Consider the following 17206-nt stretch of genomic DNA (forward strand, 5'->3'; position numbering starts at 1 on the left):
GCAGCAAAACATGGCAATATTCAACAAAAAAAAGAGCAGCAGCATAACAGGATAAAATTAAAACCATAATTACACCTCAAGATACATGAAAATTACCTTCTCTTGTTCCTTTTAAAACGGAGTATAATAACATTTATTTGTTAAAATCGCTAACATTTTCCTATATATACACCTTCTTCAGAATGCAATTTTTACTACTATTGTCCCTTAGTATCTCTACCTTTATTCAAAGATAAGGGCTACACTATACATGTTCTTCTGCGCATTTGAGGAACAGCCTAACTTTATTCATATATTTCCCCAACGCACAGGCTATATCTAAATTCTCCATTTCCACCAAAAGAGTGGCAGCTTGCATTCTGTGCGTAATCTTATATTTTTTTTAAATCGGACATAAAAACTCCTTTCGAAGGTCTAAAAATCTCGTAAATCTAGTAAGATATGTAAAATATCGCAGGTGGTTCCTAAAGTGCAGGTGCATTTCCCATTACTTCCTATCATTAGGTTTCAAACCCCGTTATTTGCATAGCCTGGGTTTATGCCAATTCGCATTTTCAGGACTTCTCGCCTCAGACTATGGCTGGGTAACCGATCCACGTAAGGGAAATGTTGACTGCTCTCCCAAGCCACTTTCATATGTGCTACCGAGGTCTTTTGAGCAAGGTATTCCCGATCATAACTACGGGACATATTGACCCCTTGAGTCCTTAATTCTTTTTTCCCAAATATTAGGTGGTCTTGCGGCAAGCGTACCTTCAAATCTAACACCCCATAAGCCTTGCATATTGAGGCTCTCACCTCTTTTGCCCAGGGGAGCTCACTAATGGTAATTTCCTCCTTGGCCCATTGGGAAATTTTAGCAATTTCCCCTACTCCCAACCGCTGCCAGAAGCGTACAAGGCTCATACAAGCTGTAATAGCCCAGGAGGTTATTCCCAGCTCCAGTCGTACTGCCTGCACCATAGAGGATTTTGGCAGAGCGAATAAGCTTTTTAATATATTTCCCTCCTCTCTATCCCAGGAGGTCTTACCACTGAGATAAATAACCTCGGCTCCATACAGAAATTGTGGGGGGACCATTGCTTGATAGGCTTTTAAGACGGGTCTATCTGTCCTTTCACCATAGGTGTTATTAAAGCTTTTTAGGCCTTTGACCGATGCCAGTGCCCTTATTTTTAATGCTTGCAGGTGTGTATGCCATTTCAAGTTACCTGAGAACCACATTCCCAAATATCTATAGTTGGTACTGAAATCAGTGCAGTCTTCTTCAGAGTATGGTCGCAGTTCTCTGCCTCGCCCAGAATCAAAACAGAAAGTTGTTGTCCTTGACGAAAATCAGTGCTGTGGATTTCACCCTGATTGTTCAATATTTTGGTTATTTATCAGGCCAGGCAACCAAATGGGTCTTTGGGAAAAATGAAGGTCTTTTTGCAACATATGCTTCACAAAAGGGTGTGCAAAAAGATATGGTGGGAAGGCACGCATATCTGTAACTCATTAAGTGCAGGATGTTAAAAAAAATCAAACAAAAATTTGAAGTGTTTTTTATTGTTTATGCAGTAAGATTTTGGGACCAAATCTAATTCTCAGTGAAACATGTACCAAGTGCTTCACCTAGTCAGGAAGTGTTTAGTCCTGTTGCACGCTTTAGTTCACTGACTTCTTAAGAGTATCTGGTTGCTCAAATGGGTGTAATTTCTGATATTGATACGTTTCCCTAGTTTTCACTGCTTGATTTTGCTCGCAAGAAGTGTCACTCATAGTCGTTGAAATGTCACTCATAATTACACTGACATTATGAAAATGTCACACATAGCAATCTGAAATCTTGGCAGCTATGTAAATGTATCTATGTATGTATGTATTTTCATTACCTTTGTTTGAAAAACATGAGGCTAGAACGACAGAAGCTTTCTCTAGGCCAGATCTAGAAGGAAAATTCAGTGGGGCTAAATGCTTCTCCTAATTCCTTTAGCTCTGGCTGAGTCCCTGAACTCGGACACGTTATGGTTGAAAGAGGTTAGTTCATCAAGTGTGATTTAAAAATATATGTTCTCTGACCATAAGTCAAACTGTCACTATGACAGTATGGCTGTTTGTTGACAAAGAGGCCCTAAGTTGTGATGTAATATGGATGTCTTTATGCTCCTCAGACATCATGATATGTAACGCTACCTTGTGCTTAATTTCTAAAAATAGAATCGTCAGCGCCTAAGGGATCACTAAGGATGTAACGGCAGCTTGCACCACCCTCTGCTCCTGCCAGTCCAATAAAATGCCAGTACCAGTGGGCCGGACAGACTGCTATTACTGTTTTTTTAAATGCATAATGCATTGCTAAACTGGTGTACCCAGCTGCAAATGCACAGACAGCACCACCACGTGGTGAACTGTCATGAAAAAAGTGCTGGTGTTAAAACGCAAGTGCTGGTACCAAGCACCGGCAAACACCAGCACAAATTAAGCACTGAGTTACCATTTGTAAAATGATCAGAGACAAAATAAGCTAGAATACTGCTTTTCTATTATTCTTTTCTCATAAGATCAAATCTGTATACTCTATTTTTCCACGAACTGTGACTTAGTCCTTCTAAAAGAAGATGAATTGTGTATTGATTGTGATAGACTATAGACTAGTATGCACCCAAACACAGGATGGGTTGTCTTGGTCTGTGCTTTATTGGTATACACTTTATGAGGGTGTCCCTTGTCTAACCCTGAGCAAAACCCATGGTCAAGGTGGATGAACCGAGGCGTTAGAACTATAGTCAGGGCCACTAGGATTATGTGATTGAGCGGCCGTGGTGTTTTCTTCATAACTGTGTTTGCCAAATAATGCATCATCTGATGCACAATTTGCAGATTTTAACAACAAAAATGTTGTTTCTAGCTCAAACAGATCAAAAGTTACTAAAGACATGGTTACATGTGTTGTAGTGCAGTGGAATGTTGACGGTTTACCTTTCAGTTGCTTACTGCTGTATCTGGATGTTAAACTGGTACTATTAAGGGGAAATCTTTGCCCAGGCAGTGTTAACATATGTAAAAATGTTAATATAATGCAGTAATAGTGTCAAAAATTGGCCACAGTATGTCACATCGTTTTCCTTTTCTTGTCATATAATTTAGTTAAGCCTGCTGCATAATTTGATCGCCCACTGTTGCATAATTCCAGTGGCCCTGACTAAAGTTTAATATTTAGGCACGCGTAGTTTAATAATGGCCAAAAGCATGGCTCCGTCCAGGTTATCAGCTAGGGTGGGGTTAAGGCGGAACACCATGGCATCCAGGGTGAAGGCGTGAGAGTGACCATCAGGAAGATGTCATATAAATCCAAAGTCATAACACTGTGGGTGTGCATAGCTGTTTTTCCACCACCCCATTTGCATTTGTAAATGTACTTGTGACGAGGAATGGGGTAGGTGTGTACATGAAGATTAAAACTGCCCTAACACCTTTATTTGTTCTGGGGTGTATATAGCCAAAAATGTATGCCCTAGCAACATTATTTGACCGGTGGAGGAAATAAAAATTATATGCGTTAACTCATATATCCAAAATACTCAGGAACTCGGCTCTGTAGGCTGAGGTAGACTGTAGCAGGATTCTGTTTCCGCTGCGGGGAACAGCCTTGCAGGTGTCCACATGAATTGCCCCCCACACAGGGTGAAGTCCCTTATTACGAGTTTAACCATACCCGAATTGTCTCAGGCTCCCTAGGACGACCCTCACCAGAGCTGGTATGCCCATCTTACCCACAGCACTCTACTTTCCTCGCCACCCATACACGAGCAGTCCCTGCAAACCTGTGCCACAGGTCTGCCCCTTCCAAGTCAGGCAAGTCCCTGAGCGCCCCGCAGCCAAAATTCCCTGGACCACACAGCCACTCGGGCCCCCGCCTGCCCACCTGGGAGCGAGCAGTCTTGGGCTTCTCCACAGACCTCTGTCCACCTCCCTGACCAGTGCTGTCACAAGGGCATAGTTGCCAACATTTGGAGAAAAAAAAACCAGGGTCACTTTGCAGCACAGCTATCAATTTCTTACTTGAAAATGTACCACACCCACTGCCCCAAAGCTCCGCCCACTCTGCCCAACACACATAATTAGTATAATGTAACTATGCCTACTTATCATAGTGCAGATCATAGGGTCTACTCAATAAAGTGATAATTGTAGGGAATTGAGACGGGAATTTCAAATGTAATGCCAAAGTAGCTGAGTGAGAAAAATTCTTCCATTCATCTGCATTGGAGAATGTTTCCAACTCAGCTAATTTTACCTAAAGTTTACCTAGCGGACCCCCCCCCCCCCCCCTCCCCTAGCGCTTTGAGACCCTCTGGGTGAGTAGCGCGCTATATAAATGCCTTGATTGATTGATTGATTGAAATTCCCATCGCAATTCCCTGTAGATCTCTTGCCATCTATGCTAAGGGGGAACAGCCAGAGCTATTTCCTCCAGGCCCCGCGCGGCAACTATTAAAGTACTTTTTTTATATATCACAAAAGCAGACTTTTGCAGATATTACGCGGCAGGTAGCATCAGTCGTCACTCTGTGGGGCCATACACTGGTATTGCTTTGAAGTTTGCCCCAGAATATTGTTTTTGTTTTGGAAGAGGTATTCATGTGCCTCCTCCCCCCCGCCCCCCCAACCCCACAATAACGGTAGTGACCCAGGCCTCACAAACACCTCTGACCGACCTGCCCCTTCTTTTATCTGCGGAGGCCTGACTTTCAAAGGGTTAATACGGCAAAATGTCCGCCCAGGAGAACAATTCGCAGCAACATGTTCGATATTTGCTTCGTGTGACGTCTTGTGAGGCAGGTGTAACACAAAATGAAGGGGGTCCTTGCAGAAAGAGTCGAGGGGGTCCCAGAAACTCCCATATCGTAATTATTATATAATATATATATATATATATATATATATATATATATATATATATATATATATATATATATATATATATATATATATATATATATATATATATATATATAATTAAAAAAAAATTTTTAGGGATCCCCATGAATTGGGGGGCTCTCCTATGTCACGCCCCTGGCGTGAGAAACAAAAACATCGCTTTCTCATGAAAAGCACAGAGGGGCTGTGGGGCCCCAGAGATGTTCAGTAACGTGCGCCCACCCAGACCCCGCCCTAGCCATCCTGAGAGAGTGAGGAGTGAGGCCTTCCCGACCAGCTGGCTACCCCTAACAGCTCCCCCCCCCCCCCACCCCCCCCCCCCCACACACACACACGTCGGGATATTAATAGCCCCCTCACGAGGAGTCCTGGAAACAATGAGCAGGGGTGACACCACTCGTGCACACCTGCTGACACTAGTGCGTGACCGTCCCCCCTCAGTCCCTAGGGAACCCCGCCCCGCACCGACCACCTCTCGGGCGGGAAGCCTATTTTAGCGGCTGCCCGTGACGCCGTGGTCCCGTGTTCACACCGTCTCTCATCTTCCACGCAACTGAACAGCTGCGTGGGGGCCAGTGGGGCTGGGTCCAGGGGCGTCTCTATCAATGGTGCGGCGCGTGCAGTGCACCGGGGCCCAGCTCGCTTCCTTTTGATAATAAATATAGGATTCGTGAGACTGCTCTTCAGCAGCTGGCCGGGCTCGTCATTAACTCGTTTGGTCATTTTACCACAAAGTCGAAAAAGGTTGTGAGAGTCCAATTGTCTGCTCGAGAGTTTTGGTGAGACGGTCCTCAGTCCAAACAGCACGTGTGACGTCAGCCAAGGAAAAGGGGTCGAACCCGCTAAAGAAAGCTACCCTGGGAGGCGCGAAGAAATAGACCATGGATGGGCTATTGTGGGGCCGCCACGCGTTTCACTATAATTATAGATTTACTGCACGTACCAGTTAACCTCCAACTACCGTAGAATTTGCAGACTGAAAAAAAACGGAGTCTATATAAAACGAATCAAAAGTTAGAAGGAAAACAAGCGACATTGCGATCCTGTGTGGGAGACCCACGACAAAGGTTAGCTGGTTACCTTCTGGTTGCGGATTGTTGGTTTTGAAGGTTAAACTGAACCGTAACCAAGACAGCATTAATGTGTTTTAAAATAACAACATATTCAAATGCTGCCACAGAATGTGCCAAACACTTTGCATTTTCTTGCTTGTTAATTTCGTAAACACAGCCGCATAATTTGGGCCTTCTTTTGCCGCATCATACCAGGAGCACTGCACAAAGGATCTGTTGCTGATTTGTTTTACTTTAGATGGCTGTTTAGAGGCAAGGCCTAAGTATGCTGAAATTGATTGAAAAAAAGGAAATTCTGAGTACTCAGGTCAGAGGGATGCTGGGCACCTTAGATCAGGGCCACTGGAATTATGTGATTTTGTAGCTGCAATGATTTGTGCATAGTTACGGATTTGCCGCATTTGCCACATAATCTACCATCTGCTGTATAATCTGCAGGTTTTAACAACGGATCAAAAGTTACAAAAAATACGGTGAATGGATTCCTGCGCACCGGAACGTTTTTCGCAAAGTTTGACTGTTCATCTTTAAGTTGCTTATTGCTGTATTTGGTGTTAAATAGTTACTAATTAGGTGAACTGACTCTGTTACGAGGTGTAAAAAATGACAAAAGAATGAAGTAATACTATCACAAAATGTGCATCATTATGCTTCATAATTAGCCTTTTCTTGAAGCATAGTTGGTTCAACCCTGCCTCGTAATTTGGTCCTCCTCTGCCACATAATTCCAGTGGCCGTGCTTGGGATGGACAGAGGGAGACAGAGCCGCATCCGGTGGTGCTGCGCTTCCCCACAGTGTGAGAATAGCTGCTGAGCTCGTGAAACAAATGCTGCCTCTGCCAGCCACAAGCCATTTGGAAAACAAGCATTTGCAATGCAATTGATCTTGCCTTTGTGACTTTATATATATATTTAGCTATGCAGCACATTAGCCTGGGTGCTGAAACATCTACTGTTCTTTAACATGGTGGAAAGTAAGCACCAAACTGCGTGACACGCCAGGTATGGGAACACATGGAGAGAAATATTGCCTTTCAGCTGCTCTCCAGAGCCCACAAAGTACATACACAAAGTATATACGAATATATAAGTATATACTAAAGTATATACAAGAGGTCTAGAATGTTCGACCTAAAAACATAAATAACATGCAGCCAGAACTAGCCGTAGAGTAACTCCTGCCCTAGCCAAAAATCAGTGCTTAATTTGAGCTGGTGGTTTCCAGTACTCAGCACTGGCACTTTATCATTAACACTGGCGCTTTTCATGAGCACCAGTTAAGGACACATTCATTTATAGGGAATTTAACTGATTTACCCAGAATCACAGGATGTTGAGCCGATGCTGAGACTCAAACCTGGTTCCCCAGCTCCAAAGTAGGCAGCTCTGGACATTACATCACATCCTCTCCCCACTTTAACGGCTAGTAGTTGGTTCTGTTTTAGGAGGTGCTAACTGTAGAAATGGGCTGTTGCAGGCTGCCAGGGGATGAGCGCCCCAGCACTTTTTGTTTTCTTTTACAAATTAACCACCGGCAAAAATACTTAAGAATGCCCATCACACTTCTACCCTGAAGGGGTGAACACACACCCACCTGAGGAAATCAACAAACTATTTAACTAACATTTACTTTCCATCCTAAGCAAGGTTTGCACATGTTTTGTAAGTTGTATGCAGGCTTGTCACCCTTTTAAAAGTAAACACATCTCTATAGGAACCCTTATACCTGTACTTCAAGATGTGTGGCATTAATAAAGCAAACATTTATGAATGAAGAGATTGCTTTAAGAAGCTATGGATGCTCAATGCTATTATCATATATATTTCGAATTCATCATCTGATGTCAGCGATGCCTAAAAGACACATGTGACATGTTTTACTAGGTTTCTGTTCGGTTTCTATTGCTTTGGTGCTTTCAACTAGCCCCCCAAGCGCCTACAATTTATATGAAAAGCTATAAAAGAAATACAAAATATCAAACATATAAAAGTGTTTACACGTCATTTTCACTTGTGACCCAAATGTACCTTTTTCGCACTTAAAAGGAAAACTTTTTTTAGCATAACACTTCAAACGTAAAGGAAACGCTTAAAATAAAATGGAAAAGTTCTAAAACGATTGACAAGCTACACAGGTTAGCTGACTTAAAACAAATTACGTTTCACTACCACTGAGTAAATAAAATAAGTTGATTGTATTTTTTGAAAATCTTACCTTTTTGTGTTAAGAATGATGGATGTCATGTTTACTCCTCTATGGCACACTTTTAAATTAACTTTAAAGGACAGTCACACAGCCAACTAAAAAAGAAAGTTAATTGAATTGCTATCCATGGATGGAAGGCGTTTTCTGCACCAATTGTCGAGCTTCTTTAGGCAAATGTCTGGGTGGGCTAACGTTTAGGGCTAGCTCTTTCTGGCTATTTCAAAATGTTTCTTTTTCCAGGCAGCTGTTCGACTATGATTGCTCATTGAGGGTTTTTAACAACCAGGTCTTTCCCCACACAGTAAAAGGTCTTTCTCTCCGTGCCACTTCCTCCCAGACACTTGTACTTCTCCCGCCCAGACACTCAAAGGCTCGCGCCCCCACACTTCCGCCGCGCGCGCCCTCAGTCCCGCCCACGCGCGCCCTCACTTCCCCGTCGCCATGTTGTGCACATAAGATCGATTCCTGAGGCAGTCCCGCCGCGGGCGAGGACAGCTGCTCTCATCAGGGGCCGCGCTGCGCAGGCATTTGTCGTCAGGCAGGATGTGCAGAGGATGGCAGTTTATGCAAAATACAAGACATCTGCATCTCCATGGGAGGCAGGGATTTCATGTCAAGGATTTAAAGAAAACACCGTATGCGAAGCTTGTGAAAACAGCGACTCATTTACTGCCAAATCAAAACATAGACAGCTCAGCCAACTTACGGGGCGCGTGCCAGCCTCCACACCGGTGACTCCATGTTGGTCCTGAGGCCCAAGTGTGAGGCTGCCCGCGGCGTACGCAGGGAGCCCACTTAGGAGGTCGGCCACAGTGGTGTAATGAAAGTTGAGGGGGCCTCCCTGCAAGGTACATGGAGGGCCCCAGCTCCAAGTTTAATCCAGAGCTCTCATGCCTAAGTACTGTGCTGAGGGGGCCCCCTCCAGCTCGGGGGCCCCCCACACCACGGGGGATGCGGGGGCCTGTGTTACGCGCCTGGGCGGCCACCTTAGTGCCACATTAGGCACCCTTAAACTGATCTAGTAGTTGGGACCCGCGGTGGGTCCCCATGGTCCAATACACGCGTCACTTCTGGCGCAATGAGTATGGTGGGGGCAAGGTAATTATACCTGCTCCGCTCATCTGGTGCTCTCTTTTGCGCCAAATAATCATGCCGTCAGGACGTGTCCTTCAGTCGGGTTTGGGAGCTGTTGCTGGCATTGCGGGGAGTCCAAGCCCAACAATCCCCACTCAACTCGATTACCAGAAAGACACCATCTAGGCAGCCGTCCCCACCACAGCTTGGGCTGGGGTCTGGCTTGTGGGGGGGGGGGCGGCTTCCCCTGACCTATGGTACGGCGGGTTTCCAAGGGGCAGTGTCGCCTCCTGCTGGGGCATTCAAGTTCAAGTTCAAGTTCTGCATTTGTATAGCGCACTACTCACCCAGAGGGTCTCAAGGCGCTTGGGGGAGGGGGGTATTTACTTATCGAATATCCATGTTTTTAGTTGTTTTCTGAAGGAGAGGTGGTTCTGGGTAAGGCGGAGGTAGGAAGGGAGGGAATTCCAGGTCTTGGCCGCTAAGTAGGAGAAGGATCTTCCCCCCATGGTAGATCTATGGATGCGTGGAATTGCGGCGAGGGCTTGATTGGACGATCGCAGTTGCCGAGTGGGGGTGTAAAAGAACAGGCGCGTGTTGAGGCATTCGGGTCCCAGGTCGTAGAGGGCTTTGTGTGCGTGGGTGAGGAGACGGAACGTTATTCTCTTGTTGACGGGGAGCCAGTGGAGGTCTTTCAGGTGGCCAGAGATGTGATCTTGGCGGGGGACGTCTAGTATGAGTCTGGCTGAGGTGTTTTGGATGCGTTGGAGTTTTTTCTGTAGTTTGGTTGTGGTTCCGGCGTACAGGGTGTTGCCGTAGTCCAGCCGGCTTGTGACTAGTGCATGGGTGACCGTCTTGTTTCGGTGGGGATCCAACGGAAGATTTTTTTGAGCATATGTAGGATGGTGAAGCATGATGATGAGACGGCGTTGACTTGTCTGGTCATCAAGAGGGAGGAATCCAGGATGAAGCCCAGGTTACGAGCGTGGTCCGTTGGTGTGGGTGCGTTTCCTAGGGCCGGCGGCCACCATGGGTCATCCCAAGCGGATGGGGAAGATCCTAAGATGAGGACTTCAGTTTTGTCCGAGTTCAATTTTAGGCGGCTGTTCTTCATCCACTCGGCTACTTCTTTCATTCCTTCGTGAAGGTTGGTTTTGGCGGTGTTTGGGTCTTTGGTGAGGGAGAGGATTAACTGAGTGTCGTCAGCGTAGGAGATGATGTTGAGGTTGTGTTGGCGTGCGATGGAAGCGAGGGGACTCATGTATACGTTAAAGAGGGTGGGACTGAGTGAAGAGCCTTGTGGTACGCCGCAGATGACTTCAGTGGCCTCTGATCTGAAGGGGGGTAGGCGGACTCTTTGGGTTCTTCCGGCGAGAAACGAGATGATCCAGTCCAGTGTTTTACCTTGTATTCCGATGTTGCTGAGACGTTGTATAAGGGTGCTGTGACAGACTGTGTCGAAGGCTGCGGAGAGGTCAAGTAGGATGAGGGCAGTAGTTTCTCCCTTGTCCAGTAGGGTTCGAATGTCGTCTGTTGCTGTGATGAGTGCGGTCTCGGTGCTGTGTTTGGCACAGGTAGGGCGAGGGCCTCAAGGGTGAGAAGGCTCGCCTGCCAGGAAGATTGAGGCTGGCTCCATCCCAGCAGCTACCACGCTGCGGTGGCTGAGTGACTGTGGCAGCACCTTAAAGGGTGTCGAAACACGGCAAAACCCCCCTCCGGCCTCGCATTACAGAGAGGCTGCTTCCAAGGGTATTCAGGGGTGTTCCAGGGACGTGCAGGTGTTCACAGGAGCTCGCAAGCCCCCTTCCACACAACAGTTGTGACGAGGCTGCATCCGATCCAGCGAGCGGCTATGCAGAGGCAGCCTAGTGAGGGGCGGGCAGCTGCTGGAGGAGGTTGCAAGAGTGTGCGGGCCCCCACATGCACGGCAAGGTTGAATAGGCCGCCTCCGTCCCAGCCTGTAGGGGCGACCTAGTGATGCTTCTATGGTTGCAGGGGGGGGGGGGTCGCAGGCCCCTCCTGCACAGCAGGGTGAAGAGGCCGCCTCCGCCCCAGCCATAAGTCTCTGTGGCTAGTGGTTAAGGTTGCAGACTCTTACTCCAATGGTTATGTGTTCAAATCCTGGTCTTTTGGAGATACGTAGAGGAAGTTGCCGCCCCAGCGAGTGGGGAAGCAGGGGCAGCTGAGAGTGGGGCTGTCTGCCCCAGTGGCGAGAGGCCAGAAGAGCGTAGGCCTGGCCACCCGGCAACATGCATGTGGTCGCCTCCGCCCTAGCGAGTGGCTAGGAGGGGGCCATTGGACTGCAAGTGCAGATATAGAGTGAGGGGCCGGAAGGGTGCACGGGCCTCCCGCTTGGCTTATGGAGGAGGTCGTTTCTGCACCAGAGCAAGTTGGTGCGGCACAGGGGATTGCCGCAGTGGGGGGGAGGGGCATTGCTGTGCTTGCTTGCCCCTGCACGGCATCAGTAGGTTGGCTGCCCCACCCGTGGACTTGTGGGAGCGGTGCAAGGTGGGTATGGATGTTGTTGGGTGGGCCGCGGGAGAGTGCAGGCCTACCTGCTCGGCTACATGTGCTGGTGCCGCCATGGGTGGGGTCGCAAAAGTACAGGGCCCCTCCCACCGGCCTCAAGGAGTGGCGGACTCCACCCCAGTTGTTAGGCTGGCGGGGGTGGCATGCTCCATGATGGGAAGAACAGAAGAATGCATAGGCTGCAACGTCCACCCCGGCAGGCTGGTAAGCAGGGGCGGCATAAGAAAGCGTTACACTCATTAGGGCAGTGTGATCCGCAGCCAGCGTTAGGAGGAGCTGAGGCTGGGGGGGACAGCATGGATGCGAGTTAGCAGCTGTCCACCCAAGCTACTGAGCAAAAGCACCCGAGCATGAATTGAGGCACAAAGGTGTTCAGGCGGAGGAGACGAGCATTAATTATTTTCATTGTGTTGAATTGCGACGTCTAGAGGAAGAAAACACAATAAGTAGTGAAGCGAGCATTGCACGGTCAGGAGCAGGTCGGCTAAACAGGTACAAGGGGAATAAATAGGCTGCCACCTGGCGGCACTGGCGACAACATAGCGAGGTGGGCTCAGCAGGCACTGTGATGGGAATGGAGGGGCCATGAAAATAACTGGTTTAATTTATCCTAGACGATATCACGGATGCAAGTGGAGTGAACCACTGGGCAAAAGAAAGCTGTGAACAGGAAGGGATAGAGGGACCGCTGAGACGTCACAAGGTATGCGAACCATGGGGCTCTCGAGGTTGCAGGATTAGCGGGGGACCGTTCTACTTCCTGAACTTCTCTCTGAGGGGAAGAGCAGGGCACTGTAGGGTCCGGTTGGCAGGGAGGCGGGCAACCCACCGTTGTCTGCCCAGTGGGCCGTCGGCACAATTCAGCGGCTTCAGTTTGTGACGTTTCACTTATCCCTCCCCCCCTTTTTCCAGAGTGTGCTTTTCGAAGGAACTGTCGATCCTTCGGTAGGGCAGAACGCCAGCACACAGGTTCTCAGCAGGGTCGCTCACATTGAATAAGTAAGTATAGGGGAGGCGGGCTCCAAGAGCGAAATAAAGGAAGACAAAGACACGCCATGGAACATTCCATAGCACCAGTCAGTAAGGTATAGGGGCCATTCTCACACATTTCTCATTCCCTACTGGATCAGCTGTTTGTTGGCTGACGTTTGAAGGCTAAGGCATGGATAGGCAGGGCTCTCCCCCTTATTCTCCCAGATTTCGTCAGTGGGGGAATTGCAGCCGTGTACGTCACAGGACGCAGCATGGGTGGCATCCATGCAGAATGGGAAGGCAAACGGCTTGGATTGGGCGAAGAGAATCATGAACGTGCGAGAGCCTGAGGACAGACCCGTTACTGAACAGTTGGCCAATGCGGACGCGGGGCCTTCAAGGCCGAAAAGGGCCAACAGGACGACGAACAAGGAATTCCCGCCGATGCTCCTGCGCCTAGGGCTAGAACACCGGCCATTCTCCAGGAAGCCGAACACGTGAAGTCAACACCCATTTGTTCAGCGGCAGGGATAGTGGCAACGGCAAACATTAGTGCAGCCCCAGCAATACCCATTCCAAGGACATGATGGGTAAGCTCATGGACACTGTGATGAGTTTTATGACAGAATTAAAATCCTGTTGCGCTAGCCCGGGCCACCTGCCCTCGCATAATGGCCCAAGCAGTGGGGGGGGGGGGGGGGGGGGGTTGCTGGCAACTATGAAGGTGTGGGGAATCAACCCAGTGAAAAGCAGACCCAGGGTGTTGTCTCCCTCGCAGATGTGGCAACAGTCCCCACACAAGTGGTGGGGCAACCTGATCCCATTGAGGCCGCTAGTACATTAACAGCACGTAGCAGCACTCCAGTACTTTCACTGGCACAACACCCACCTCGTTGCAACCCCCTGTCCAGCCAGCGGCCATTTTGGGAACTTTTGCATGGTGAAATGAGGCAGGCCACCCGGTGCACACTCAAGGCACTGCCCCGTCCGCTACTAGAGTGGAAACCAATAAGGTAACACCTAAGGCATCTGACAGTCTGCGACTAATATCAGTGGCTCCCCTGTTATCGGGCCACTGCTCTCTGGCTTGGCATGTCCTGTTGGCAGCGAAGGAAGGGATTTGGTGACGGAAATGCATTGATATTTTCACACTTCTGATGCGTGGTCTGGACACGAGAAAGATAGGCGGGAAGGAGGATGAGAAGAAGGTGAAATATCAAGCCTGGCCTGAAAAAACAATAGAAAATTGGTTAGAGACCTTTTCCATCCTGTCCTCTGTGGTCAAGGAAGAACACCCTGAGCTGGGCCCGGGTTTATTCCAATATTCCCAGACCATTCATAATGAGGCCCTGAAGTGGCGATGCATGGGGAGGTACAACTACGATAGGAAGTTCAGGAAGAAGATGGCCATGTGCCCCGAAATGGGATTGAACCCAAAGGAAGTCCAGCTCTGGATTGAGCATATGGGTAAATTCACCCCGCAGAAGAAGGAATCTCAGACTAAATTCCAGGGTGGACAACCTGCAGAAAAGGGTCCATACCAATTTGGGAGACGCCACTTCAAACAGCCCTTTTGAGGCACTCATGGGGGAACGAGCCAGAGGGGAGGTTTCAAACACCCCCTATGGGCACTTGTTGGCTGTTCAATGCCGGGTCCTACTCCTGGGACAAGATCTGTAAATTCACACACACCTGCAACAAATGTGGGTCCACCCCACGGCGGCCTGTTACAGCAAACGCGAGCCCCCTATACCTGGCAAAAACAGGCAGGACGGTTGAGTGGAGACAGGCGAACCCTGACCTCCTCCCCCCTCCCGGTGGTACACCACAGCACACCTTTGGAACCAGTTACCTCCTGTTCACATGCTGGTCCCCTCCTATACGTTGACAGCTCTTTAGCCCCCACCTAAGCAGTCAAGGGCCCGTCACCAATACACCGGCACAACCTCCTCCCATTACTCCTACAATACCCTAATGCACAAGATGGACATCTGCTGGCACCTGGCTTCCTTGATGGCTTTATGATCCCTTACGTAGGCCCTCTGGAAAGCAGAGACGCGGACAATCTCAGGTCGGCGAAGGAGCTACCAGCAGTTTTACAGGCCAAGGTAGTGAAAGAACTGTCATTAGGCAGAGTGGCAGGGCCTTTCCCCCAAACTCCGCTCGATAATTTTGTTGTTTACCCATGGGGGGTGGTCCCTAAGAAATAGACTGGGAGCTTTAGGCAGATTCACCCCCTGTCACTCCCGGAGGGGAACTCAGTGAATCATGGGCTGGAGGAGGGAACTTGTTCTGTGTCTTATTGCACTTTGAGGTAGCAGTGGACTTGGTCAGGAGGGCGGGTAAAGGGGCCTGGTTAGCGAAGGCGGACATTGAATAGGCTTTCCGTTTGCTGCCAGTTCACCCGGACAGCCAACACTTGTTGAGTTCAAGCTGGATGGCCATTACTACTACGACAGATGCATGCCCATGGGCTGCGCAGTCTCATGTGCTTCGAACCATTCAGCTGTTTCTTGAAATGGGCATTACAAGGGACGTATGATGTAAAGGGGGTGACTCACTACCGCAATGATTTCCTGTTCACTGGGGAAGAGAGAACGCAGGATTGCAGGGTGGCACTCCAGAACTTTGAAAGTCTTGCTGACCATCTAGGGGTCCTATTGGCACCAGGCAAGACTAAGGGTCCAGCGCAGGTCCTGACGTTTTTGGGTACTGAGCTAGACACAGTGGAGGGAGTGTCCAGACTCCCGGCGGGCATGGTGCAAGGCCCTGATTCAAGACATTCAGGTAACACTGGCAAAAGATAAAGCAACCTTGGGTACAATTCAGAGCCTTCTGGGTAAATTTAATTTTACGGTTAAAGTGATCCCAGCGGGGAGAGTCTTTGCTAGAAGGTTGGCCAGGGCCACGGCCATGGTAAGGAAGAAATATCACCTGGTTAGACTGAGCAAGGGAATGAATAAGGACCTAAGGATGTGGGCTGAATTTTTGGCCAACTTTAATGGCTCTCCTATCTGGAGACCACCGTGGGCAGGCAGCCACGAGCTGTGCCTGTTCACAGATGCGTCTGGCAGGGAAGGTTTACGAGCAATCATGGGGAGTGAGTGGAGCACAAAGAAATGGCCGAATACCTGGCATTAGAGGAAGATCACTGCCAGCGTAACTGTTCTGGAGCTATTCCCAATAGTGGCAGCCCTCCATCTCTGGCCAGACGCTTTGAGAGCTAGATGGGTTCTTTTCTGGTCTGACAATATGGCAGTGGTTCAGCCAATAAATGCAGATACAGCTAATTGTCCACTGGTACTCTGCTTAATGAGAGAATTGGTGCAGGCTTGCTTGCACAATAATGTGGAGTTTAGGGGTAGGCACATACAAGGGGTAAAGAATGTATCAGCTGATGCTCTCTCTCGTTTTCAGTGGCTCCATTTCCGGGAGGCGTGGCCCTGAGCGAGAGCAGCGATGACCCCATTCCGGCAGCACCTCTGACTCCTTTTACAGTGGAACAGCGATTAAGGGAGCTGGGGGAGCTTTCTCTAGCACCAGGGACCAGGAGGCGTTACAAGGCCTGTGTAGCTCATTTCTACAAAGTGGTAGGGGTGTGGGGTGGGGGTACAACGACATCAGAACACAAGGTCCAAATCTTTGTCGTGTGGGCTAAGGACCAGGGCAAAAGTCACTCCTGGGTGACGGGCCACCTAGCTGCTGTGAGCCACAATGCCAAGATCAGGGGCCAACAGGATCCTGCGAGGGCGTTCTCCATCAGGGCGGCGCTGAAGGAATGGACGAAAGGGAAAACATGAGTTCCAGATTCAGGTCACCCATCAAATTCTGAACATTACAGGGCATGATCGATGTAGTGCACAGGGCCACTCATTCATCTTATGAAGCCAACCTCTTCGCGGCAGCTTTCAGCCTGGTTTTCTTTGGGGCCTTTAGAATAAGTGAATTGGTGGCTAGGTCAAACCAAGATGGGTCTGGGGACGCTATAGGGAGACAGGATACCCGGCTCAAAGGAGAATCCCTCAGAATTCAGGTGAAGAGAGCCAAAACAGACCAGCTTGGGCTGGCGAAGGTAATCTGGCTACAACCCCTGGGGGACAAAAGGCACTGTCCGGTTGGCTTGGTCTCTGATTACTTAGCCCTCCGCCCTGACACGGGAGGCTACTTGCTAATACATGCTGACCGCATGCCCCTCACCAAGTTCCAGATCGAGCAAGTCATGAAGTCATGCCTTGATTTGTCAGGAAACTCTGGGCCTGGAAAGCGATTTTGCAGCCCTTCCTTTAGGACAGGAGCGGCCACCTCAGCATTTAAGGTTGGCCAGCATCAAGCAGGTGGGGCAGTGGGAGTCTCAGTGCTATAAGCGCTACACCCGCCCTTAAAGGTTCAGAAGAAAGGAAGGTGCGCGCTTGAGCACCAGAATGGCTAT

At 48.9% G+C, this 17206-nt stretch overlaps 1 protein-coding gene across 5 annotated transcripts in view; it reads right to left on the bottom strand.

Moving 5' to 3' along the window:
• The window catches only part of LINGO3 (leucine rich repeat and Ig domain containing 3), a 229308-nt gene that overhangs the window by 57548 nt on the left and 154554 nt on the right, over nt 1-17206 (bottom strand). Inside the window, exon 1 of one of the 5 annotated variants that reach the window (XM_086947207.1) lies at nt 8212-8560. The exons of the other annotated variants lie outside the window; for them this stretch is intronic. The gene's annotated coding sequence lies outside the window, so the exon portion shown is untranslated. Of the gene's footprint in view, nt 1-8211; nt 8561-17206 lie in introns of those variants that run through there. 5 annotated transcript variants of the gene reach the window in all.

Source organism: Lissotriton vulgaris, chromosome 12, assembly GCF_964263255.1.
Source record: "Lissotriton vulgaris chromosome 12, aLisVul1.2, whole genome shotgun sequence".
Classification (NCBI taxonomy): Eukaryota; Metazoa; Chordata; class Amphibia; order Caudata; family Salamandridae; genus Lissotriton; species Lissotriton vulgaris.